This window comes from Sus scrofa, chromosome 12 (genome assembly GCF_054392235.1).
Source record: "Sus scrofa isolate SSC_HxYL_T2T_F1_AM1 chromosome 12, Sscrofa_HxYL_maternal_Yorkshire_Landrace_v2.0, whole genome shotgun sequence".
NCBI lineage: Eukaryota > Metazoa > Chordata > Mammalia > Artiodactyla > Suidae > Sus > Sus scrofa.
Genome location: NC_139394.1, coordinates 39934134 through 39961279, shown reverse-complemented (window position 1 = coordinate 39961279; position 27146 = coordinate 39934134). Strand labels below are relative to the sequence as shown.

General features: G+C 47.1%; 1 protein-coding gene across 2 annotated transcripts in view; it reads right to left on the bottom strand.

Annotated features, from left to right (window-relative positions):
* YPEL2 (yippee like 2) overlaps nt 1–19698 on the bottom strand; it is a 70411-nt gene extending 50713 nt beyond the window's left edge. Inside the window, exon 1 of one of the 2 annotated variants that reach the window (XM_003131686.7) lies at nt 19621–19698. The gene's annotated coding sequence lies outside the window, so the exon portion shown is untranslated. Of the gene's footprint in view, nt 1–19278; nt 19376–19620 lie in introns of those variants that run through there. The other variant, XM_084985019.1, reaches the window with a different exon arrangement.
* Between the last annotated feature and the right edge of the window lie 7448 nt (nt 19699–27146).

The following is a 27146-nucleotide window of genomic DNA, read 5'->3' as shown; positions in this document are numbered from 1 at the left end:
CTGCTTCTCTTTAAAAGAAGTCGGTTTTTAGGAGAAAGATTAAATAGATTTTTTTTTAAGAACAAAATTAGGAGAAGGATAAAATAGACTTTTTTGAAGAAAGAAATTAAGAGTATGGGGCTGCTGCAGAACTCAGCACATTTTAATTTTTGGACTCTGATACCTGTTAATGGGGCCACAGGCTCCATGGGGCTTCTGGAGTCCAACTCGTTGAACATATTGCAAGTCTAAATTGATTTCCAGTGATAATCAAATGAGCTTGATATTTAAAAGCCTTAGGGCACATGTACAAATTAAACACCATTTTAAGTGAAGTAATAATCCATCACAGCGGAAATTAAGGCAAGATTTGCTACCACCCCCAGCTGGTTCCCGCGGATCAGCATGGAAAGAAAAGATGTGAACTATTATGATTAAAAACAAAGACCTAAGATTCACCGCTTTGACAACCAACCTCACAGGGAGCACACAGCAAACCAGCCCCTCAGTCTGGCCTTTCCCACCAGGAGCCACAACTGCAGGTGAACTCAAAACAGAACCTTCTGAGTGTCCCCAGGAGAGAGGGGTAGGAGGAACGGATGCTTTAGATCATGACGGAACTCAGTAAGTGATGTGGAAACAAGGCTGAGCCACACAGAGAGCCAGAGAAACTGCAAAGGCGGAACTCACCAGGGGAAGTGACACCTCCAGCCATAGGACCGGACCTTCCCTGGATGTGCCTCAGTGGTGTTGGTTTTGCGGGATGTTTTGGAAGAGGGTAGGCAAAGACTGTCTGGAAAAGAAGTGAGCTCTGGAATCAGAAACCAGTTCTACTCTTTTCTAGCTGAGTGACTTTGGCAAGCTATTCAACCACTCTGATCCGCCGCTTCCCCAATTCTAATAATACTAACATACACAGGGTTATGAGGACTCAATGAGAGGATGTAAGTAGTGCATACATGGTGCTGGCACATAAAACACACCAAAGTTGTAGCTCTTTTTTTTTTTCTTTTTTTGCTTTTTAGGGCTGTACCCAAGGCATGTGGAGGTTCCCAGGCTAGGGGTCGAAACAGAGCTACAGCTGTCAGCCTATGCCACAGCCACAGCAACTCGGGATTCAAGCTGCATCTGAGACCTACACCACAGTTCATGGCAACGCCAGATCCTTAACCCACTGACCAGGGCCAGGAATCGAACTCGTGTCCTCATGGATACTAGTCAGATTCATTTCTACTGGGCCAAAATGGGAACTCCTAGCTATTGCTATTTTTAATGGCCAATGAATTTAAAAAAAAAAATGTTGCTGCTTAAAAAGAAGATAAAGGAGGCCCAAGAGTTCCAAGAGACAGCCATAGTTTGCCTGCACCTCCATTACTACTCCCTAGCTTGCCATCAAGCACTAGAAAGGGTACTACTGGGATGACATTTCTCCAAACCCAGAATTCTCTTCTCAAGGTGAGAGGAGGTGGTGATGACACTGGAGAATTCATAGGAGTTTTCTCCTAATTGCTACTGAGGTACTTCTAAGAGGCAGCCTCCCCAGAGGCCATTTTCCCAAAGGCCCTAAAGCACTGCCAGGAACACAGCATTTTGGAGGCACACAGCCCTGACAGAACCCTGAGCCTCCTTTACCTGTTAAGTCCATCCTCTGCACTTGAGCCTGTGCTACTGGGGCGGTTGCCTTTTTTTTGGGGGGAGCCACACCCACAGCATTATGGAGGTTCCCAGGCTAGGGGTCAAAGTAGAGCTGAAGCTGCAAGCCCACACCACAGCCACAGCAACACCAGATCCGAGCCAAGTCTGCAACCTACACCACAGCTCATGGCAATACCGGATCTCCAACCCACTGATCGGGGCCAGGGACCGAATCCTCATCCTCAAGGATACTAGTCGGATTCGCTTCTGCTGCGCCACAATGGAAACTCCAGTGTTATGAGTTTTAAAAGCAGATATAGAGTTCTCCTAGGTGCACAGGATCCAGCGTCGTCACTGCAGCAGCTTGGGTCACTGCTGTGGCACAGGTTCAATCCTTGGTATGAAAACTTCCATGTGCCACAGGCACAGCAGAAAGGAATGGGGTCGGGGAGGGAGGGGAGGAAGGAGGGAGGAAGAGAGGAAGAAATAACAGACCTGACCATTATGGGGCATGGGTAAGCCGGTAGGTTCTGGGTATTTATCTGAAGAAAACAAAAATAGTAATTCAAAAAGCTCTATGTACCCCTATGTTCACTGCAGCACTATTTACAATAGCCAACATATGGAAGCGACCCAAGTGATATCAACAGATGAATAAAGATGGATACATTAGATACAATAGAATATTACTCAGCCACAGAAAAAAATGATATTTTGTCATCTGTGGCCATATAGTTAAACCTGAAGGGTATTACGCAAGGTAAAAAAGTCAGACAGAGAAAAACAAATGCCATGATTTTACTTATGTGTCTAAAAAAATAAAGCAAATGAATAAACATAATGAAACAGAAACAGAATCAGAGTTACAGAGAAAAAAAAAGGTGGTTGCCAGAGAGGAGATGAAACAGGTGAAGTACAAACTTCCAGCTATAAAATGAGTCATGAGGATGAAATGTACACAGAGGGAATATGGTCAACAATATTGTAATAACTTTGTATGGTGATGACAGTAACAGGTGATCATTTTATAATGCATAAAAACACCAAATTGCTATGCTGTACACCTGAAATTAATATATTTTATGTTAATTATAACTCAATTTATAAAAGGGAAAAAAAAGCTGCAGGAGTTCCCATTGTGGCTCAGTGCTAACAAACTCAACTAGTATCCATGAGGATGTGGGTTCGATCCCTGGCCCTGCTCAGTGGGTTCAGGATGTGGCATCACCTTGAGGCTGCAGAAGCTTCTCAGGCCTGGCATTGCTGTGGCTGTGGTGTAGGCTGGCAGCTGCAGCTCTGATTCAACCCCTAGCATAGGAACTTCCATATGCCACAGGTATGGCCCTAAAAAAAAAAAAAAAAAATGGGTTCAGGAACCAGACTTGAGGGTTTCAAATCTGAGTTGTGTGTGACCTTGAACAAATTACTTAACCTCTCTGGCCCCTGTTCGCCTCATCAAAATCTAGGAACACATATCAAAATCTCATGGGGCTCTTGTGGGAATTAACTAAGCTAATACATACAAAGTACTCAGCATATGCACCTGGTGTGTAGTAAGCACACAATAAATTCCAAGTGTATAGTACTGCCAACGACCATCTACCACTGACACCATCTACCACTGACTAGCTTCAGACTCACCTCTACCACACCACTCTATACTCCGTTTTTGGAACTGACATTTAAGGGTCTCCCAAGTGCCCAGACTCAGCAACCAAACTCTCTGTAGTTCCCCCTAATACCCCACACCTGCATTTCACCCTTCCATGGTTTGCACGGTTTTATGGATGCTATTTATTCCCTCAGCCTGACACATTCTTCCCACCTCTCCTCACACCCTTACTTGTCCATTAAGACTCAACTCGGGAGTTCCCATCGTGGCTCAGTGGTTAACGAACGCGACTAGTAACCATGAGGTCGCAGGTTCCATCCCTGGCCTTGCTCAGTGGGTTAAGGATCCAGTATTGCCGTGAGCTGTGGTATGGGTCGCAGACGCAGCTCGGATCCTGTGCTGCTGTGCCTGTGGTGTAGGCCGGCAACTACAGCTCCAATTCAAACCCCTAGCCTGGGAACCTCCAAATGCCATGGGTGTGGCCCTGAAAAAAGACCAAAAAAAAAGACACCCCCTCCCCAAAAAAAGACTCAACTCCAGACTTCCCTGGTGGCCTAGCGTTGTCACTGCTGTGGCTTGGGCCAGTGCTGTGGCGTGGGTTCAAGCCCTGGCCTAGGAACTTCCACATGCCATGGGCAAGGACTAGAGGAAAAAAAGAACTCAGCTCAAACACCCCTTCAACACCAGACTTACTGGCCCCTCCTCTGTGCTCACTTCCTCCTTAACATTTACCCAATTAAAACTGAAATTATTGGTGTTCCTATCATGGTGCAGCAGAAACAAACCCGACTGAGAACCATGAGGTCGCAGGTTCGATCCCTGGCCTCGCTCAGTGGGGTTAAGGATCCAGCATTGCTGTGAGCTGTGCTGTTGGTCGCAGACGCAGCTTGGATCCCATGTTGCTGTGGCTGTGACATAGGCCAGCAGCTGTGGCTCCGACTGGACCCCTAGACTGGGAACCTCCATATGCCGTGGGTGTGACCCTCTAAAAAGAAAAAAAGAAAAAAAACCAACAACTGAAATTATCCTTTCCTGCCTCTGTATCCTCTACCAGAAGTAAGCACCGAGTGTGGGGACCAGATTTTCGTCATTTCTGTACCCCCTGAGCTTGGCAGCACAGAGCACATAGGTGTGGCCACTGCTGAACTGAACTCCCCCGGCTTCCCCTTGGGTTGAGGACCTGACCAGCCCCCCCCACCGGTGTGGGTAGCAGACATGACGGAGACCCTCCCCTCCCCCTGCCAGTAATGAGGCAGGGCGCAGGGACTCCAACCCCATGGAACTCTATTCTCCCCGAACGCACAGCCCCACTCAGATCCCGTCCTGAAATGCCCAGAACTACAGTTCTTCCAGGCTACAGGAGTCCTAGGTGTTGATCAAAAGCCTGGTTTTGGCATCCATGCCCATTTCACATTTACACGGTTGACATGAACAATGCTGCAGCATCGTACAGCTCAGTAGCGTATAATACATACCTGTTGGAGTAACACCTTAACCATTTTCCAGCCTTGTCATCTCTTACTTCTAGAAACTCTTAAAAGCCTGAACTGGACTTTATGCTGGCTTTAAGGACAGGAAGGTAGGGACATGACTGGGGAGTCTGTTCCAGGAAGAAAAAGAGAAGCCCTGATTGGAGGCAATGCCTAGGTGGCAGTGGAGAGGGGACAGGTGAGCCATTCTGGGACTGGAGACAGAAAAAAAGAGATAGAATGGTTGTGCAAAGCCTCTATCCCAAGAGGACAGTCATCCTTCCCCACTTCCTAATCTCACCAGAATCCTGGACCCAGACCAGGGTTTCCCTGGGCTGCCACATAAGAGCATAAGAGAAGTGGGTGGCGGTGTCGTCCACTGGTGATGGGGACAGGATTAGAGACAGATGGACTTGGAGTCTGTCTTGGTTCGTCTCACTCACTACATCACCACTGGGCAAGTTGCCTGAAAGGGAATAACAGGGCCTACCTCATGAAGGAGACCAAAGCATCCAGGGACACAATGCAAGCGAAGCATTCCGCACAGCACCCGGCCCATGGTTAGTGCTTCATAAACTTGATTAGCTGTGATCATCCTTACCAGCAAGAGAGAAAAAGCACAGGAACCATTCCTATTCCCAAGACCTAAACTGAGCCGTGCTCCCTGTCTGCCAGGTTGACTCATGGTGGTTAGAGGGTTAGGCCTAAATTAATCCACTTAAAGGTATCCTGTGGTTGACGTAGGTTTTTATGGCTTAGTTGGGGATCTGACATTATTGCAAATGTCATTCCAAACAAAACTCCAGCACTCAGTGCAGTGGAAGTTACCTCTGTGGTCTGCATGGACTCGACTAATCCCAGGATGGGGCCACTGCTGCAAACGTCACTGAAACTTCCCTATTAAAACTGCCACAAGCTAATGTGCGAGACACACAGGAGGAAAAGCAATGCCATTGCTTCAAAGTTAACCACTGTATAGCTCTGGACCGAGGTGGTATTTCGAATCCATCCAGTGGATAATAAAAACCAGTTTGGATATTCAAGAAACCACTCTCCTTCATAAACAAAACCAACCCTTCATCACTTCCCAGGATACAGGGCCTAGTCTTGATTTCAGGAGGACTGCCTATCAGATGATAATCCTACATGATGTCTAGGATTCCTTCTCCTCTTAAAGTCCTGATTTCATGTTGTACTGATGTCTCTGCCAGTTGAACCCTGCCCCAGAGCTGAGGACCCATTTGCCAAGCTTCATTCTGTTAAGACCTTGATTTCAGCTAGGTCACAGAATATGCCAGTTTCTCCGAGTCCACTCAGAGATGGCTGCTGGATGGTGCTTTGCAACTTCTGTTAGCAAAGCAATATATTTACCACATGGCCCTTAGTTCAGCATTCTGCCTGGGAGGCCCCCCATGTGAGGCTTACATCTGTTAGAACATCTGCAAAGAGAAGAGGCACTTCCCCTTGAATATTCTGCAACTTGCATGTAATTTACTAGACATTACATAGACGTAGCTGTTGCTTGCCCCCTATGAAGAGACTAGATATTACCTTGGGTTGTTTCTATAATTTCAACCAAAAATACTCTGAAGACTCATTACCAAGGACACTTGGCTCAAGTTCATCAACGGTTTCCTTCTTTTTCTTATAGATTTATATGAGATCCAAAAAGGATTTAAGGTGGCTGGCAAAAACATAAACAATACAACATTAATTAAAACAGATTAGGAAATTAGAGTAGAAGGAATGAAAGAACAAAAGAGCTAGGACACAGAAACGCATGCCATTAAAGTGATAAATATTTATTGAATTTCAAGTGCCAAGTTCCCCAGTAACCAAGAAGGGAAAGAAAAAATAGAAGCAGCTATAAGGTTTATATTTCCTCGCAATAAAAGCATCCTTTATTATTATTATTATTATTAATGGCCAAACCCAGGGCGTATGGAAGTTCCTACACCAGGGATCAAATCCAAGCCGCAGTTGAAACTTATGCCACAGCAAAGCCGGATCCTTAACCCACTTTGCCACAGCAGGAACTTCCTGAAATAAAAGCATCTTGGTTGTTCAGGATACAGATTTTCTTTTTTTCTTTCTTGTTTTAAGCTTTATTGACGTGTAGTTAATTTACAAGGGTGTTGATAATTTCTGCTGTATAACAAAGTGATCCGTCATACATACACACATAACCATTCTCTCTCAGATTCTTTTCCTGCATAGATGATCAGAGAATACTGGGCAGAGTTCTCCGGGATATACGACAGGTCCCCGTTTGCCAAACATTCCATATACCTCAGTGTGCACATGCCAATCCCAAACCCCCAGTCCATCCCTTCCACCCAGGATGCAGATTTTCTGGGAGACATTTCTCTTCTGGGTGGCTGCAGGAGACAATTCTGTAAAAAGGATTCTACGTGAGGTCAAATCAGGGCAGCCCAAGAACATGGCTTTCTGATAGTCTGGCTGGATCCAGCGATATCGACTCCCCAGAGGAATGGAAGAGCTACAGAGCCTTCTGGCAATGCTCCATGAATATCATTTATCACAACCAGGCTTTTGAGTAACAGAAATATGGGCAGCCTCCAACATGCCAAGTCCAAACACTCATACTTTTGAATGCTAACACTCTTTGGCTCTGGTGCTGCATTCAGCTCTCTTGTGGGCTGCTTTTTCCCTGAAACTCTCCCTTATGGGCCCCATCTTGCCTCTCTGGGTTCTTCTGTCTCTCTGGCTGAGCCTCAATCTCCCTGGCTGCTCTTCTTCCATCCTTCTCCTCCTCCTCCTCCTCCTCCTCCTCCTCCTCCTCCTCCTCCTCGGAGGTGCTTCCACCATGTGGCTGACTGTCTGCACCTCTGCAAATTCTCATTCACATCCATGTTTTTCTGAACCTCTGTCTCCTGTTCCTGAATCTTGGATTCCTTTCTAAAGGGAGTTCCCACTGTGGCTCAGCAGGTTAAGAAGCCAACTAGGGAGTTCCCGTTGTGGCGCAGTGGTTAACGAATCCGACTAGGAACCATGAGGTTGCGGGTTCGGTCCCTGCCCTTGCTCAGTGGGTTAACGATCCGGCCTTGCCGTGAGCTGTGGTGTAGGTTGCAGACGCGGCTCGGATCCTGAGTTGCTGTGGCTCTGGCGTAGGCCAGTGGCTACAGCTCTGATTAGACCCCTAGCCTGGGAACCTCCATATGCCGCGGGAGCAGCCCAAGAAATGGCAAAAAGACAAAAAAAAAAAAAAAAAAAAAAAAAGAAGCCAACTAGTATCCCTGAGGACGTGGGTTGGATCCTTGGCCTCACTCACTGGGATAAGGATCTGGCATTGCCGTAAGCTGTGGTGCAGGCTGGCAGCTGCAGCTCCGATTCGATCCATAGCCTGGGGACTTCCATATGCTGCAGGTGAGGCCCTAAAAAAATAAAGGGTGCCTCTGTCTGGCTCTTAGGAAGGCCCTTCAAACTCCCAAAGCCAGCACCATCTTTCCCATTCCTCCTGGTTCCTGTCCCCTTCACCCCAATTCTGTTCCTTCCTCCTGGAAGCCCAGCTGCTCAAGTGGAAAACATCCTTTATTCGCTCTCCCTTCTAAGCCGCACTCCATCTGTCCCCTCGACAGTCGGCTGCGCCTCTACAATCCACCCTCTCCCACTGCTGTCCTCACAGTCACTGCCTGCAGCATTGAGCCCTACCCGCTCTCACCCTGAGCTACTGTGATCGCTTCCTAAACTGGGCTCCCTGACTCAGCTCTTACCTCTCCAGCCCATTCCAGAATTCTATTTATACCGCACAATCTGATCACATCTCTCTCGCTCATGTTTCAAAACTTCCAGTGGTTTCCTAGCAGGCTCCAGGACAAGGCCCAACCCGTTAGGTGGCACCAAGAACCTGGGCTCAATTCTCCTTATCTTCTCATGACCCTCCTGCCCCACTCCAAACCTGTCACCCCTGCAGACCCGGCTTGTTCATGCCCCTTTTCTCAAGTAGCTTCAGCCGCCTGCAAAGCCTTAACCTATCTTCTCTGCCCAATATATGCCTGCTCATCCCTTAATACCCAGCTCAAATAAGACCCTAATAAGCACAACTGGGCCTCCCTTCCTCCAGCACATAAAACAACCTACTCTTCTCTGGAATGCTACTGGAACCCATCACCGCCGTGTGTCTGGGAACTCCCTGCAGTCCAATCTTTACTCTCCTGCCTTGGTCTCCCCAGGACTCGGTCCAGCACACTGGAGATTCTTGACAATTTTTTTTTTTTTTAAGGGCCACACCTGAGGCATATGAAAGTTCCCAGGCTAGGGGTCAAATCGGAGCTACATACAGCTGCCGGCCTGCACCACAGCCACAGCATCCCAGATCTGAGCCATGTCTGCAACCTACACCACAGTTCAGAGCAACACTGGACCCTTAGCCCACTGAGCGAAGCCAGGGATTGAATCTGCATCCTCATGGATCCCAGTTGGATTCATTTCCACTGTGCCACAATGGGAACTCCTTGATGTTAAGTACTAAGTAAATGACACCACTAGCACACTGCTGCTCTGTAAAGCAGCTATTTTTTAATCTCCTTACTTTGCCACTATCCAGTATTTTTAAACATTGGGGGAGTTCCCATTGTGGAGCAGCAGAAATGAATCTGACTAGGATCCATGAAGATGCTGGTTCGATCCCTGGCCTCACTCAGTGGGTCAGGGATCTGGCGTTGCTGTGAGCTGTGGTGTAGATCACAGATGCATCTCAGATCTGGCTTTGCTGTGGCTGTGGTATAGGCCGGCAGCTGCAGCTCCAATTCAACCCCTAGCCTTGGAATTTGTATATGCCTCAGGTTCGACCCTAAAAAGTGAAAATAAATAAATTAATTAAATAAAAATGAAACATTGGGAGCCCCCGCTGTGGAGCAATAGGATCAGCAGCATCTTAGGAGCACTGGGATGCAGGTTCTATTCCTGGCCCAGCACAGTGGGTTGGATCCGGCCTTGCAGCTCGGATCTGATCTCTGGCCCAGGAGCACTTTTCACAGGTAGGTATAGTTTTACTTTTATTGAGGTGATTACTTGATTGTCATTTGTGTCTCACACTCAAATATCTAATACTATTCACTGAATAAACAAATGTCTTTGGGAATATGGGCACAGTGTGACCTTGATTTCTGTTTAATTGCTGCTCCCCCAGGGCACAGTTGGGGCCCCAATTAGTTACAAACCATCCATCCCAAATCTGCCAATACAATTCTATTGTTCAGCTGTCAGCATGCCTTTGGCCTTCTCACTTTAATCTCCCAATTCAAATAAATCCAAAACTCTAGACTCTGACATCTGTGGCTGGGCTCCCTGCCTTTCACCAATTGGAATTTGGAAACTGAATTCAAAACTCAATGGAGGAAAAAAAAAAGGGCAGAGGCACTTTCAAAAGGAAGCCTGTATGTCCAAAGTCCCAGCCATGGTCAGCCCAAAGACGAATATATTTTGTTCTAAGAGTTCAACTGTCATCTAGTGCTGCCATTTACTGAAGGAGAGGAAAAGGAATAGAGTCACGGAGAGAGACTTGATTCTAGAGCAATCTTCTGGATTTCTCCTGTTATGGGAATGGCAGCTATTTTTTCCTAGGATTGAGCGCCTCTTTTCTTTTCAGGCCTGGCATACCAAGGCGAGCCAAGCGCATTGCCAGTACAGCTTTTTCATATAATTTAAGAAAGCTCGGGAGTTCCCATCATGGCTCGGGAGTAACGAATCCGACCAGGATCCATGAGGATGCGGGTTTGATCCCTGGCCTTGCTCAGTGCGTTAAGGATCCAGCATTGCCATGAGCTGTGGTGTAGATCACAGACATGGCTTGGATCTGGCATTGCTGTGGCTGTGGTGTAGACCAGCAGCAACAGATCTGATTTGACCTCTAGCCTGGGAACCTCCATATGCCACAGGCACAGCCCTAAAAAAGCTAAAAAAAAAAAAAAGGAAAAAAGAAAGCTCCACAAACTTAGTGGTTTATGGGTCACTGTTTCCACTGGACTGTGAGCCATTCCTGACCACATCCAGAGACCGAGTAAAGGCTAGCCCAAGAGCTATCTGAAAGAGGAGGAAAAGGCTCGAGAGCAGTTAAGTAATTTCCCCAAGGTCAGTCATTCTGCTAGAAAGTACCAGAACCAGGGAACCCTGAGAACCCATCCTCCAATGCATTCTTCAACCCAGACAAAGCTGAGAGGTCTGAAGACGCACGTCCTCGGTGCTTGGGCCCTTCTAGAACGAGCTGCACATCTCCTGGAGCAAGAGTCTAATTCAATTAATTATAATGCCAAACAAAGATGTCAACGTCTCTGAAAACATCTCCAGGCTCCCAGGGTTGGCTCAACACGTCAACTTGCAGAAATCTGAGAAAAACAAATGAGGGAAGGGAATAACCTGAACCAGACGGCGGGACAGCAGATTAGGCACAAGAAAAAGCTAGTTTGCAGTTCTTGTCATCTCTTCCTGCTAATAGGATATTTAGCTTTAAGGCTGCCGTCATGTGTGGGGATACTTTTTCCCTCAAATCCTAAAGAAAACAAATTAAGAATCATGTAAGCAAAACGAACCAAAAGCCCTGTCTAATTTACATTTACATAAGACATATGTTTATACCATTAGCACAGCAAATACTGGAAGAGAATTCATTTCTCCTTTTTTTTGGGTGGGGGAGGAGGCTATGCCCACAGCATGTGGAAGTCCCTGGGGTCACAACAGTGACAATACCAGATCCCTATCCCACTGCGCCACCTGGGAATTCCTCATTTACACTTTATGGTCCATTTGGTGGTGGGTCAATTTAGACAGGGAACCCCCCCCCCAAACAGACAAAGACCAAAGTGGTAAGAGAAGAGATAAAAGGGAAAAAATATAATGGATGACACACAAGCAAAAGAAAAAGAGGCAAAGTAGAAAGTCAGGGAAAGGAGGCCAAAGGTTAAGGAAGTTTAGCAGTTGGTTTCAGCCAAGGGGAACTACCTCAGTGATTTTTCCAGACTTCAGGTGTGTGTGGGGTGGACTGCTTTAGAAAAACCTGGGAAACTAGGGGTAGGGGAAGATATTATTTGCTTGCTCTTATTAGATTTCCCCATCCTGAAAATTCTGATGGTACAGGCTTTTTGGCTGGGCCAAGAATTCTTTTTTTTTTTTTTTTTTTTTTTCCTCCAGGGGCAGCACCTGTGGCATATGGAAGTTTCCGGGCCAGGGACTGAATCCCTGCCACAATTTCAACCTTACACTACACCTCAGCTGGGGCAACATGGATCCTCGAACCCACGGAGCCAGGCCAGGGAGTGAACCAGAGCCTCTGCAGTGACCTGCGCTGCTGCAGTCGGATCCTTGACCCGCTGTACCACAGCAGGAACTCCTGGGCCAGGAATTCTTAAAGCAATCAGGTTTGAGAAGCCCTAGGGAAGGTCTCACTCTTGAGGATGCCTCTGATCATCCTCTGTGTCAGCCACGGTTCACAGGTCTTCACCCTCCCGAGGTCTACTGTGAGATTAAGCCACAGTCCACATCTACAGAGTTATTCTCCACTGCAGCAATGGCAGCCCAGGCAATGCCTCCTGCCCACATCCCACAAGCCTCCTGAGCCTTCCGCATACGTTACCGCTCACGTTCATACCTCTGGACCTTTGCACACACTCTTTTCTCCTGGCATGTTTCTGCAGGTTTAAAGCTTCCTCATTCTTCCCAGCCCCATCTCCAAAATGCCTTTCCTCTTTTGGTATCTCCGCAATGACTTTAAACTCTTTCTACCTTGGACTCTGCTTGACACATATGCCGTAATCCCTCCTATTTGAGGATATGCTCTTAGGGGCAGGGGCTCTATTACACTTATCTTTATCTCTCAAAGGTTTTATTAGCTGATCACCCAGGAAAATTAAACAAAACCAAGGTTGAGCTTCAGCCTGCGGCCAGAGGTTCCACTTCTCTATCTCAAAATCGGAATCAAAATTTTCCTGACTCAGGTGGGCTAAGTTCCAAGCCTATGCTCTCTTGCCCCAGGTACTCCCAACCAGAACACCACGGGAAAACGAATCATTAGGCTGGTCAATATTTCCAATAACTCATATTTTACATCAGATAGAATAAAGCCACTTTCTTCAGCCCAGCCAAACTCAACCACTGTTTACACACAGAAGACCCGGTCTGAGCCTTAGGGGCACCCAACTGCCCTTTGGCCATCAAGCCTTCCTTTTGTGGCAAGAAACACACAAGGGAACTCAAGACATGAGAGGCTGATTTCATTCTGAGCTGGTAGTCTCATTTCAGATAAAACCAACTAAGCCTGGACATACTACATTCTCAGGACCATGGGGCACAGCTGACAACCCTGCAACTCAGGAGACAGGAGAGTACAGTGCTGCTGACCCAGCCAGGAAACAGGAATTTGGGTGGCAGCGCCACAACTCATTGCCCCATCACAAAGGTAGGCTTTGCTGAATATTGAGACATTATGGGTTATTCAGGGTTTTAGTCAGTAGTCGGTAGTCTTCCAGAATGGACAGGAGTACAAGAGCTCTGGGGGAGTTCCTGCTGTGGCTGAGAGGGTTAAGAATCCAACTAGTGTCCATGAGGATTCAGGTTCGATACCTAGCCTTGCTCAGTGGGTTAAGGATCCAGCACTGCCCCAAGCAGCAGAGGAGGTCCCAGATGTGGCTCAGATCTGGTGTGGCTGTGGTGGTGGTGTAGGCTGGCAGCTGCAGCTCTAATTCAGCTGTAATTCAACCCAATTTAAACATGCCATGGGTGTAGGAAGAAGAAAAAAAAAAAAAAAAAGCCCTGGGCCCTAGAAATAAAAGGTATGGCTTGCAGTCTATGCTTGTCCTAATGAGTTCTGTGTCTTAAGCAAGTCCTTTTTGCTTGTTTGAGCCTCAATGTTTGTATATCTAAAATATATCACTTAAAATGGATTTTAATCCCCAATCCAGCATACATCCAATTAACAGAGTTATAAATCATTAACTTGAAAGTAGAGAAAATAAAAAATATAAGGTTAACACTGGAAAAAAATTAGGATGCAGGGCCCCATAGTTACTAAAGTCAAGCCACAAATGTGGTTCTGTGCTTCCTGGCAGCCAAAGCGAAAAGAGAAATATGATCAGTTCTATCCACTCACCCACAAAGAAAAATCATGCCAGTTCCTTGGGAGAGGCAAAGCTTTTCCTGGCACTGAGTTCTGAAAGAAATTTCTCCAATTAACAGAGAAAGTGAAGTTGCAGCTTAAGTCTTCAACAATATACACACTCATAAGAAATGTAGTAGCACGTTATATAAAGCTATTTTGGACAGCGTCCCTCCTTAAAAGCAAAGGGCAGGACACCCAAGTTCAGCTCAGTCAAAATAATTCTGGAGGGGCTAAGCTAACACTGCCAAAGTATGAAGCTTTCAGTTGGCCCAGTTTAATACAAGGATAAAACTAAGACCAGGTAGACAACATGTCCTTCCAAACATTTCTATAAATATTACATCTTCCACATGGATGTTTATTAAGAGTTGGGCAGCAGTTTGCAATTAGATTACTTCTAAATTCCACTCCAATTCTGAGAAATCTAAGTAACATTTTTGGGCTTCATGTTTTTACCCTCCTTTAGATTTGGTAGTTTCCCTCTTACTGCCCACTCCCAAATCAATGGATGGGAATTCCTGCTAGTGAGAGAGAGAGGGAATCAACTATTAATATTAGTGTTGCTATTAATAGCTAATACCAAAGTGCATATGTGCCAGGCTCTGTGTCTGGGTTCCCATGCAATCTCTCATCTAATCCTCCCATCAATCCTGTGTAACATTAACTATTATTAGTCCCACTTTACAAATAAGGAACAGAGATTTAAAGAATTTTAGCAAATGGTCCAAGATCACAGAGCCAATTATTCAGATCCTTTTGGTTCCAAAGCCAAGGCTCTCAGCTCTTCGTATAGTGCCTCCTAGTATTAAGAAAATGCAATTACTGCTAGAAATGCTTGTTTGTCTGGAGAACAGCAAGACCCAGAATAAAGGTTAGTAGGGGAGGCAACAGTTACTAACAACAATGAAATGACAATGGAGCTTTTAGAGAGTTTGGCACCTTTAAAAAGAATGAAAGGATGAAAAGTAGTGTGAAAAGCAGAAATCCAGAAGAAACGAATTCCAAGGGAAGAGAAATTCCCAGGAAAGGGAAAACTCCTTTTCCTTTTGAAAATAAATTATTATTTCCTACTGTTAAAGACTCTACCCCATGGCTCTCTCGGACATTCATTCATTCATTCATTCCACCAACAATTAGGTATCTATCCTGTGTGACTCCCTGCCAGGCGCTGTCAGCAGTGAGCAAGACAGAGCTTCCAATCCAACCATCGAGGAGACAACCATTTCCAGCATTAAAGTGCTTTGAAAAACACAAAATTAAAGGGATAAAGGGAGGATGAGGGGCAGGGAGGCAGGGCTGTGTTAGACAACAGGTCAGGGAGGGGCTCTCTGAGGCCCAAGTGACAGAAGACAAGTAGAAAGGCGCGATGACAAAAACAAACCTTACATGTTTTAGAAACCTCAGGAAGGCTAGTACAATTGAAGCCGGACAGAAGCAGAGCAGACCAGGTGAGGACTGGTAGGAAGTGAGGTGGGAGAAGCCAGGAGAGGGGGCCAGGTCCTGCAAGGACTTCAGGGAAAGGGGCTGGATTATTTCTGAAGGGCACCGGGAAGCCAGGAAAGTTGTAAACATGGGAATGGCATAATCCTATTTACTTTTAAACCTGCCAGGGCTACAATCACAGCTCCCAGGGTAGGTGCAGGTCCTTTAAGATGCAAGTATCTATACACAGAAGTACCACAGACTTTTGTTAGGGATAATACCACTAAGCTTTCAACTCTTAAAAGAATACCTTTAGCCTGTGGGCCCTGGCTTTCCATCGCTGGAAAGGACACTTCTTTTGCCAGAGTTTTATACCCCTTCGAGCTAAGGGAATGGAGTTCTTGTCGTGGCTCAGGGGTAACGAACCCGAAGTACACATGAGGACACGGGTTCAATCCCTGGCCTCACTCAGCCGGTTAAGAAACTGACCTGGCTTCGAGCTGTGGTGCAGGTCACAGATGCAGCTCTGATCCCTCGTTGCTGTGGCTGGCAGCTATAGCTCCGATTCGACCCCTAGCCTGGGAACTTCCATATGCCTTGGGTGCAGTCCTTTAAAAAAAAGAAAAAAAGGCGAGCTAAGGGAATGCAATTGTCAGAGCAACTGGTGGTTTGGTGGACAGACCTTAGGGAAATGCCAAGATAATTTACAAAAATTTACAAAGAAAACTGACCCCAGAGCTCCATTTGAATCCTGCCTGACCTCTCTTCCCCCTGCTTTTCCTATCCTAGGATATCCCATCATTCACCATCCTTCTGTTGCCTTCTTTTTTTTGCATAAGCTCACAACTAAATGTTCTAAATGTGAGCTGCTTGACCAAACTGAACATTATTAATTTCAACTATCCTACAGTTAGTGTTCCCATATAAGGCATACCCCTGGCTAGAAGCACCACAGTTGAATTTGAATTTGGATAATGTTGAATTCTTTTTGAAGCTAAATTGCAGCTTTGATAAATTCAAGGAAACCTCTTTCACCAACATGTTGGGGCACAGTTAACTAAGAGGGAAACAACATGTGGATGCATCAGGTGTGTGTACGTTTATGCTTGAAAGCAGCGACCGAGGGAACAGCATCAGAAACTAGATGACTAACAAAGTCCACCTGCACACAGGAGCGGAGCTGTTACAAAACAAAGAACCAGAGCGACGGTAAGTAAGGAGACTTGCACCTCTTCTTATTAAACAACTGTTGACAGACAAGCCCCTGGGCAACCCCCCCCCCACCCCGATCCCCAACAAAAATAAAATCGCCAGTCTGCCCTTCCCCCTGTGGAATGCCCAGATGTTAAATAAACAAAATCAACCTTTTCTGCTGGCCAGTTGGTAATATCCCTGGCACAATGACTGTGTCATCCACTCAAAACCATTAAAATCATTAAAACTGAAAATTCACATAATCTGTAGCTAACACAGCAAGCACTACTCAGGACCCCAACTCCTAGAAACATCCAATGGCATAGGACAGCAAGCGGCAGCCCTCAAATGGGCTGGAGCAGGGTTGTGTGGGGAAGGAGTGGGGGGCCTGCCTTTTTGGGCCAATGCTTCATGGAAGCTGAAAGCAAACACTATACCCTTACTTTTCAAAGCCTGGGCTAGTGGGCCAGATGAGTCATCCTGGATTTACACAGTGTGGGTCACAGATCTGATGAAGGTTTTGCATACTTCACATCTAAGTTAATGCCTTTCATTGTTCATTGCCCCCAATTCCCCCTAGATCAGGGTTTCTTATCAATCACCTGCCTCACAACTGTATGGCCCACTTATTAGAAATGTGCCCTGGAGTTCCTGCTGTGGTGCAGTGTTAAGAACCTGCAGCAGCTCCGGTTGCTGGATAGTTGTGAGTTCAATTCCCCACCACCACCCCTATCAATCCCTGGCCCAGGAACTTCCATATGCCACAGGTGCGGCCTTAAAATTAAAAAAAAAAAAAGAAAGAAAGAAAAGAAAAAGTGCCCCACTGAGAATAAACAACTCCAGAGTGCACTCATAAACTGCATTTTAAAAATACTACCCAGGTCATTTCTTTTTCTTTTTCTTTTTTTTTTTGGTCTTTTTAGGGCTGTACCCATGGCATATAGAGGTTCCCAGGTTGAGGGTTGAACTGAAGCTGTAGCCACTGGCCTACGCCACAGCCACAGCAATGCTAGATCCAAGCTGTGTCTGCGACCTACACCACAGTTCACAGCAATGCCAGATCCTTAACCCAGTGAGCAAGGCCAGGGATCGAACCCGCAACCTCATGGTTCCTAGTCAGATTCGTTAACCACTGAGCCACAACGGGAACTCCTAGAGCCATGTTTCTTAAACTTTGGGCAGTGACCTGTTTGGTCAAAAAAACCAAATTCATGAGTCATGACCAGCAGCTGATTTTTTTTTTAACTAAGTAGGAAAAAATTATAAATAGAACACACTGCAGGTAGTAAGGGCAGTTATTTCCCGACACTTATGCAGTTGCGGACCTCTGTGCAGTGATGTCAAATGTATTCCTCACTGTGAACCCCACTCAGAGTTTGAAAACCACTCTCCTAGAGGGAAAAAGGAAAGCAATATTTTTGTGCATGGTGTTTATTTTCCATTTTCTACCCCTAACTCCAAGCTTCTGGATTTTAGTTCAAGCACAAAAATAGCAAGATGGAGAGGCTGTTATCAAATCCTAAACTGATAAGGCAAAGCCAAACTGAGGAGGGGGATGAGCCCAAGGCCACCACCCTGCTCCAGCCTGAGACCCTTATCATGGAGCCGATGATAAGGAAAGGTACTAAAGGGAAGTTTGCACGACCTTTCTCAGGCTGCATCAGTTCCTTGGTGAAGAATTTTGAGCCACTCATTAGCGTAGATTAGGGTCAGAAAGAACTTAGGTTCAGCCCAACTTTGCAGTCCACGGCCGTGACTAGGTCAAAGGAAAGTCAGGGATGGAAGGGTGAATCCAGGCTCACTTGCTCACAAGGCCCTGAATCAGGAAAGCACGGGAGAGCATCAAGCAGGTGAAGTCCCACCCTAGAGCCAGAGACAAAAGTTGCCTTGGGCAAATCACTTAAATTCTCAATTCAATCCCCTAGGTTCCTCCAAGGCTTATGCTACGTGAGCAAGTGGAGCACAGAGAATAAAACAGTTTCCCTTTTCGTTCCATGCAGGGAATTGCACATCTTGCTGGACCCGAAGAGAGGAACATGGGAGGAAGAGCAGGAGAAAAAAAAAAAAAAAAAAAAAAGATGAGTAGCTAGCTGTTGTGTCAGATTTTTGGACTTACTGAAAAGAGCCTCAAGCCCCTTGGACAAACTGACAAGGAGGCGAAAAAGCAGAAATCCCAGCAAAGCCCAGGAGCAGTTTCCTGTACCATTCACGGCCTCAGAGCTGTGGGAGGGTCAGCTACATGCAGAACAGAGGACACTCACTCTCTTGGCTTTGTAAGCTCTTGTAAGCTGAGAGTGAAGTCAAAAGTGGCAGTCTCCTGGGCTGGGTCCAAAAGAACAGGTGGTTCCCCCCCACCCGTCAAAGAGAGAAAAACCACCACTTGGATAAAGGCACCCAGAGAGGTCAGTGGCCAAGGAGGATGAACTTGAAGCAGTGAGAGGTTGGGGCTGCCCCTCAGCACCAGTTCCTGGGAGGTACTCGCTGGAGAGGCCCCTACATTCCGGCGGGCAGGAGAGCACTCGCGCCCACCCCCTTGGCAAGGGCACTGGGGAGGCGCCGGGAAGCGGCCAGGCAGGAACTCGGCTGCGGTTACCTCGGCCCGGAGCTGGCCAAGCGCTCCTGGGAGTTTCGAGGGCGGCCAGTCCCCCGAAGGCGGGGGCACTGAGGGCGGCGCCCCCAGATCCAGTGTCTCCTGCGGAGACTTAGCGTCCTCGGAGACAGAAAACGCCCGTAGTCCCTACCCTGCCCCCCACGGAGTTTGAACTACGGGAACTACGCTAAGGAAGCAGCAGCAACTGAGTCTCCAGGTTCCCTCCACCCTACCCTCGCCGCCTAGCCGCGCGCCCCAGACTAGCCTGGCTCGCCACACAGGTCCTCAGCCCCGACCGGGGAACCCGGGCCACCTGGGCTCCCGCCGCGGGCCGCCGCCTGAGCTCCGCAGTGTTTGTAAACAAACCGGTCACGTGGCCCCGGCGGCCTGCTCCCCGCCCCCTGAGCCCGCGGCCCCCCGGGGAGACCCCCCCCCCCCAGCCAGACCCCGCCTCGGCTGCGAGGGGCAGAGGGCGCCGCGCGCTCTGGAGAAGCCGGGCCGCAGGAGCCACGGGACCTGAGCCCAGTGCCCGGGGCCGGGCGCCCGAACTGACAGCGCGTCCCACGCCCACGCACGCCCGGCCCGCGCAGCGCTCGCATCTGCTTACCCGGCAGCAGGCAGCCCCGTCCGGCCAGCGCTGAGCTCGGCTCCGCGGGGGTGCGCAGCAGCGAAGGACCGCCCGGCCGGATCCCGGGCTCTGGGCGCGCTCTTAAAGCCACAGTCTCCGCCACTGCCGCCGCCGCCACTCCGCATCCCTCCGGGTTGGGGCCGGGGGCTGCCCGGTGACGGACGCACCCCCGCGCCTATCCCCTCGGCTCAGCACATAGCAACACGTCGCGGGTTGGCTCGGCCCGGCCGCAGCCCATCCGCCCTGAGCCAATCAGCGAAGGACGGAACTCCGCCCCCTGCTTCCCCTACCTCCCACCCCCCCACACCCCCACCCCTCGGGCCCGGCCGGGCTTGGGTGCGGGGAGTGCGGCGGGTGCCCAGTCTGGCCCGCTGAGGCTCAGCCAGTGGAGCCTGTCCAAGCAGGGCAGCTGGCCGGCGCAACAGGGAGAAAGGGTGATGTGGTTGGGTAGGCTCTCTCGGCGCCCAGGAGGAGACCGTTTATTTGAGTTTGGAGTTTGTCCCCAGGTCAAGGCTGGGATTTTCAGAACCCGGGGAAGGGAGAGGAGAGGCTTTACAGTGCTTCTCCTACTTGGGGCGGCCAAGAGAGTAACTCCCGGCTCACGCCTTAGCCATCCCTAACTCAGAGTCTAAGTTACCTGAAAAGGCTCTCGGGACCCGCAGGAGTTGAGTTTAATAAAGATGGTGACAGCCCGACAGGACCCTAGCCAGGCCCTACTCAAAAGCGAGGCATTTCCCCCTTTTCTCTCTGCTCTGCTTAAATGTAGCTAATTAAAAGTGGGAAAGACACATTCGGGGGACTTATAAGGCAACTAGCCCCCAATTGCTGGCGATTTCCCGATGCTTTTGGAGAGAAATGATTCGCCCAGGAGAATAGGATGGTCAGTGACCACAGGGGAGGCACCCACGTTCTGGGTCAGTGGAGTGGTGCTTTTCAAGGAAGAGAAGGTTAAAAAACAGCCCAGGGCAGTCAGGAAATCTAGGGAGGCACCAGGTGGGTGGGGTGGGACAGTCTCCCAGCAAGAAAACAGGTCAATTTCGGAAAGAATGCTGTCAGGGATCAGGGGCAGAGAGCAGCCCAGCCTTTTCAGCTGCCCACTGTGGTTCTGCAGTCCCTCAGAAAGCAGTAGGAAGCCCCATGTTTTATTGAGTTGCTGTCAGAATGTGAGATGTTTCCGGAGGTGCTGCTGACTTCAATCTCCTTCTACACACTGGTTTGCTCATAAAGGGAGAATGGCACTGGGGTAGGTCCCCAGATGCCTCAAACCAGGTACCCAGGTACCGGAACTCCACCCAGCTGTCTTTAAAATAGATGTGATTCAGTTAATATACTTTGTGTTCAGATTGTATTCAGTTAATACATATTGCATGGTTTGATATGAATCCAGTCCTAATGTTAGTAAAAAACAAACAAACAAAAAAAACCCCATCAAATCTGCAGTTCTCTGTAAGCAGGAACAGGTCACTGTTCACAAGCAACAAACTTGGAAAATCTAAAACAGAAAAAAAAATGCTTTTCAGATAAGAAAAATTCATGACCAAGAAAGGTTTAATAATTAATCTTTAGAGGTGGTAGATTCTTTAGGTGATCCAGAGCTTGATTTCTGCCCTGATCTGCCATGTGGGCATATTTCTTTATCTCTCTAGGCCTTAGTTTCCACTGTTTAAAACAAAGATTGAAATAGGATCATCTCTAAAGTCCCTTCCCCCTCTAAAATCTAAGCAGGGCCAGGAAGTCAAACTTGTTACAACATTTCAGGCTATATTCTCCTAGTGAATATTGGTGTTGCCAGATCACCTCTTCCCATCAGTGGATGTTGCTTTAGTTTAGCATCCTAGGATGTGGGTATGTTATGTAACAAGATTGGTGGCTACTGTTTCTGTTTAAATAAAAGATAATGTTAGCAAAGGAGGACAAGCCTGGGGCCCAGGTTCAGAGGGAGATCTGAGGACCCCTGCAGGCCTGCTGTGTGTATGCAGGGAACTGGAAGAGTCAAACAGGCTGCAAAAGACCAGGAGACAATAGAACCAGCCAGGCAGCCAACAAAAAAGATATAATAAGCCTCATCATGCCTCCTCCCAGTCAAAAGAGCCAAGCATTGTGAGTTGTTAGGCAAGAAGATAGAAGTGAAACAAAGTAGTAGAAGCAACTTCTCTTCCTCCCTGAAAGCAGCTCTGATGGCCCCTCCTCATATGCATTTACTCAGGGCCTGGTCTGTGCAGAATTTCCTGCTTGGCTTGGACCATAATATTCCTTTGAGTAAGAATCTACTTACTCAAAGGAGAAGATGAAGAGGCCAATGGAGAGTGTGTGAGAACAGACAGATACTTTTATCTGTAGGACAAAAAAGAAATGGAAAATTAGAGAGAGGTAAATAAATTTGTTTTGATTTAGCCAGAGGGTTGGTTGGTGTGTTTTTCTCTTTTTTAATCCTAGCAATGAAAGTTTGAGAAGTTCCTAGCCTCCCAGGCAGGTTATCACCTTGGCTTTGTCAGTGGCCAGGAACCTTGTCTGCTCTGTGTATGGCGAAATTCCTTCATTCCCAAAGGCTTTGCAGCCATTCTTTTCCTTCATTCCCTCTCTCCAATCCCACATTCCTAACTGTTGCCACATCCACAACACCTTTACCATGAAAAGATCACATTGAAAAAAATAATAATAAATCACATTGTGTTGCTGGCACATGGTGTTTTGGTCACATTGTGTTTTGTGTTTTGTTTATGGCCACACCCTTGGCCTATGGACATTCCCCGGCCAGGGATTGAATCCCAGCCATAGCTGTGACCCAAACGGAAGCCGTGGCAATGCCAGATCCTTGAACCCACTGCACCCAACCAGAGATCAAACCTGCACCTCTGCAGCAACCCCAGCTGCTACAGTTGGATTTGGAGTCCACTGTGCCACCGCAGAAACTCTGAAAAGGTCACTTTTATGTGCTCATCTTATTCAACCTCTCAGAGCATTTGGTGGTTTACATCTTCCTTTCCCTCACGCCCAAACCAGTGCATCAGCAGGTCCTGTCAGCTGCACTTAAAAAATGCATATTTGCTCTTGACACATCTGCCTCCATTACTAACACTCTGCTGGGAGCCACCAACATCTCTTGCCTGGGGTAAGCAACAGCCTCCCAGCTGATCTCCCTGCTTCCAGTCCATTCTCTACACAGCAGCCAGATGGCACTTCCTCAAAACAAACTTCTTGGAGTGACCACGAAGCCCTGCTAACCAGGCCAGCCTCTCTGGTCTTTCCTCGTTGCTCCTTTGCTCACGCTGCTCCAGTCAAGCTGGCCAGCTTTTTGTTCTCAGATGCACTGGGTCTAGTCTTGTTACAGTGTTTGTATCTGCTGTTTCCTCCACCTAGAACAGTTTGCCTCCAGAAAGCTGTCGCCTCACCCCTTGTTCTCAAATGCGTCCTCCACAGAGGCCTCCCCGATACTTAATCTTACACGCCTGCCAGAGTCCATGTTATTTTACCTACTCCCATCTATTCATAACACATATCACTCTCCAAAATTACCTTGTTTATGTATTTATTTGTTCTCTGTCTCATCCAGCTCTAAGGTGTAAACGGCATGAGAGCACCCGTGACTTTGTCGTGCTTCCAGTTGTGTCCTCAAGGCCAAGAACCGTGTTGGGCACTCAACCAACATTTGTTGAATAAATAACTGAACAAATGAATGAATATGCCCACCACCTCACACCCCAGCCCCTGAAGTTTCTTTCACTTTCTTTTATTCCCCTTCCCACTCCTTCTGCTTTTTTCCTCATTCCATCTCAAAGCGTTTTGCTTGATGACTCAATCCAAAGATCAGATCAAATGTCACTTTGAAGGAATTTCCCCTAACCGCTCTAGAAAAACTCAGCTTTTGCAGGATTCCCCTTGTGGATCAGTGGGTTAAGAACTCAACATAGCGTCCGTGAGGATGCAGGTTCAATCCCTGGCCTTGCTCAGTGCGTTGAGGATCCCTTGTTGCTACAAGCTGCAGGATAGTTCACAGACATGGCTTAGATCTGGCATTGCTGTGGCTGTGGTGTAGGCTGGCAGCTGCAGCTCCAATTTGACCCCTCGCCTGGAAACCTCCATATGCCATGGGTGTGGTCTTAAAATGGAAAAAACAAAACGAACAAAAAAATCCCCTGATCTTTCTCTTCTCCGTACCTGCCGTAGCACTGTATCCATAGCTCCATCACTTCACTCAACACTCTGCCCTCTCTATTAAGAGTTCTGTTATCCATTCTCTCTGCCAATCCCTTCTGGGCTGGAACCTTATCAGATCGTCTTTGTATTTTCAGCACTTGGCACTTGGGAAGCCCTCCCTCCAGGTTTGGGTCTGAGTTGAATCCAGTAGGGACTCAAGCAGGAATGGATGGCGTCTCTTCTCCGAGTCTACTGATCAACAGATAGCAGTCTTACTTCATCGTGTGACAAGAGTAATGTGAAACCTCAGGATATTCTATAATGAAAGAGGTTGCCTACAATTTAAAATCATAGCAGAAAACAAACACATGAAAAAATAAAAAATAAAAATAAGAAATGCATAAAATCACAACACAGTGGAAACTTCCTGAACGCTAAAGGCTACAGGCGCTCACACTCCCATTACCACCTGGGAAAACAGTCCCCTCTGCCTGTGTGGGGAGGGGGAGTTGTTCCTCAAAGGATTCACTGTACCCCCTCCTCCCATCTGCCCCCCCCCACCGAGGAAAGTCCCATGACATTACGTCACAGAGGAGAGCCGGTGCCATCTTCCTGCAGACACATCATGGCAACAGTGCTTTGTTCCTTTATGTGCAATAAATGCTTTCTCTGATCCTGGTCCAAGTCCCTCACTTGGAGTCATGAAAATGGCTGATTATGTGCATTTCAGCCTGTAAGTGGGTAGGGATTGTGCGTCAGCCCTCCTGAACACACTCTTGACCAAACAGCTGCTCTCATTTATTGAGCACATGTTGTGGATGGAGCAGTTTCTATTCTATCTTGTTATTTTTGATTCTCAGACAACCTGCGAGATAGGTATTTTCCCTCATTTTTTAAAGAAGCTGATCCTGGAGTTCCTGTCATGGCACAGCAGAAGCGAATCAAACTAGGAACCATGAGGTTTCAGGTTCGATCCCTGGCCTTGCTCAGTGGGTTAAGTATCCAGTGTTGCCGTGAGCTCTGGTGTAGGTTGCAGATGCTGCTCGGGTCTGGCGTTGCTATTGCTGTGGCTGTGGCTGTGGCCAGCAGCCGTAGCTCCGATTAGACCCCTAGCTTGGGAACTTCCATATGCCATGGGTACGGCCTTAAAAAGCAAAAAAAAAAAAAAAAAAAAAAAAGCTGATCCTATGGAATTTGAACCCTAATCTATTTGGCTTCAAAGCTCATCTATTCTCTTTTTTCTGCATCATCAAAAAGTACAATCGCTTCTCTCCTCTTCTCTTTAAATGTCCTAATCACCTTTACCAGGAAACTCATCCGAACATCTGACTACCCAACAAAGAAAACCTTATGCCAGGTAAAGGGCCCAGAAACAAGAGTTACACTTAGCACTTTCATCTTAAAAAAACAACAGAGGAAGTTCCCTTGTGGCACAGAAGGTTAAGGATTTGGCATTGTTACTGCAGCAGTTCAGGTCACTGCTGTGGCGCAGGTTGGATCCCTGGCTCAGGAACTCCCATCTGCAGCCAAAAACAACAACAACCCCCCCCAAAACAAACAAACAAACAAAAAAGACCCAGAAATTTTAATATTTAATAGTGCTTCTATGTTCTAGAAGCTGATTTTAGACACTCTACATCCATTGCTTAATTTAATCCAATCTTCACAACAGCCTTGTGAGAAGGATACCACAGGTCTACAAAACTTAACCACAGTTCCAAAATCCAAAAGGCCCTAAAAATCAAAAGTAAGTTTGACACTGGATTTCCCTCTGTGGCACGGTGGGTTAAGACTCCAACTGCAGGAGTTCCTGTTGTGGTGCAGTGGAAACAAATTCAACTAGAAACCATGAGATTGCAGGTTTGATCCCTGGCCTTGCCATGAGCTGTGGTGTGGGTCGCAGACGTGGCTCAAATCTGGCGTTGCTGTGGCTGTGGTGTAGGCTGGCAGCTACAGCTCCGATTGGACCCCTAGCCTGGGAACCTCCATATGCTGCGGGAGCAGCCCAAGAAATGGCAAGAAGGCAAAAAAAATTTTTTTTAATAAAATCTAGAAATTTTACAACTCTCTAAAACAGATAATGGGGGATGATTATTTTTTATGTCCAACAGGAGAGAACCACAATTGTTATTATTTTCACTCTGTAGGACTTTAATTAGTTTCATTTCAAAATTAGCAATGTCATATCAGGATTTCTTCTTATCCACTGACTTTACAATTTTCATCTTTCACATTCTCTTCTGAACCAATTTTTTCATCCTGTTAGTATGACAAAACATCATTAATAAGATTTTTTAATTTAAATGAGTTAAATACAAATTTAATGTATGGTTTCTGAGTGTTCTCACTGTGCCACAGTGGGTTAATGATCCGGTTTGTCTCTGTGGCATTGCAGTGGGTTGAGGATCCAGTCTTGCCGCAGCTGTGGTGTAAGTTGCAGATGCAGCTCAGACTGGAACCCTGGCTTCCATGTGCCGTGGTGTGGCTGAAAAAGAAAAAAAAAAAAAAAAAGGTTTATATCCACTTATGCTAGAAATAGGCTTTTCATCTTTTGAAATTAATGCTTTGAAATAATCTAAATCCACTGATAAAGGACTGGTTGAATATATAAATTACAATCCCTGTACACAAAGGAATACCATACAGCCACTAAAAAAGAGGCGGGTTGAGGTTCCCATAGTGGCTCAGCAGTAACAAACCCGACTAGTATTCATGAGGATGCAGGTGGCCTCGCTCAGTGGGTTAAGGAGCCAGTGTTGCCATGAGCTGTGCTGTAGGTCACGGACACAGCTCCAATTTAATCCCTATCCTGGGAACTTCCATATTCTGTGCCCACAGCCCTAGAAAAAAAGGGGGGGGGGAAGAGGCTGGTTTATACATAGTTGCTCCATGAGGGCAGCTCCATAATGAACCTAAGCATCTAAATAGTGTCTAGGCACATAATGATCTTAGTTTGCTTCTGGCTGTGATAACAAACAATTCTAAAATATCAGTGGCTTACACACACACACACACAACCCCCACCCCCCGAAAAGAAAACCCACATTTATTTTTTTCTCATGAATATGTCAGGCAGCTATGGTGGCACAGCTCCAGGCTGAAGGTCACAGGTTGGGTTTAGGTTGGCTGCTAGTATCTACTCCTTCAGGGACCACAGATATATAAGAAATACAGGGTAACATGCGATGCCTCTTACAGCCTCTGCGTTGAATGACTGTCCCTTCTACCTGCAATCCACTGGCCCGAGAGAATCACATGGTCAAGCCCAAAGCCAAGAGAGGATAGAAGTGTCCTTCACCTTCTTTACTGAAAGAGTCTCAAAAGTCACGCAGCAGAGAGCAGGACGTATAACCCTGCCACGAAGAGTA